Source organism: Sinocyclocheilus grahami, unplaced genomic scaffold (assembly GCF_001515645.1).
Source record: "Sinocyclocheilus grahami isolate Dianchi unplaced genomic scaffold, SAMN03320097.WGS_v1.1 scaffold56.1, whole genome shotgun sequence".
Lineage (NCBI taxonomy): Eukaryota > Metazoa > Chordata > Actinopteri > Cypriniformes > Cyprinidae > Sinocyclocheilus > Sinocyclocheilus grahami.
This window is the reverse complement of record NW_015505235.1, coordinates 3,473,792-3,474,381: the sequence shown is the minus strand read 5'-3', so window position 1 is coordinate 3,474,381 and position 590 is coordinate 3,473,792.

Below are 590 nucleotides of genomic sequence, written 5' to 3'. Positions count from 1 at the left end.
TTTTAAAAAACGAAATATCTCCCTTTGGAGTGGACTTTGAGATTTGTAACTTTCTAGATCTTTTTTATGTCCAAATATACACACTACACCCTGACTAAAATTAAAAAAGGGAAAAAGCATAATAGGACCCCTTTAAGATTCTCAGTGAATATAATATATGACAATGTATAATATTAAAGCTGTGTGTGGGGGTGGGGGGGAGGGGGTATGATCTTGTGATATGTGAAGATTTCCTTCAGTAGTTTCTCTTTAGGTTGAAGCAGAGATCTGATCGCAAGAAGCCTGACCGCACAAACTAATCCTGTCATTCTACAACTATGATTGTCATTTTTATACACACCCAAACATAAAAGGATACATGCAATTCAAAACAGAAAGTAATTTGCTTAACAAGTTATCATCACGGAAAGTTATCGTAAGCCGTAGTGACATATTAACAAATAGGCCTAATGTACAGAGAAAAATATGGCAAGAATTATGGTTTATGTTTCTTCATTTATCATATTATAATGAGAAGGTCAAAATGTGCACAATGTACAGTACATATATACACTGCAGAAGTATGTATAAAGTCATAGATTACATGTGTA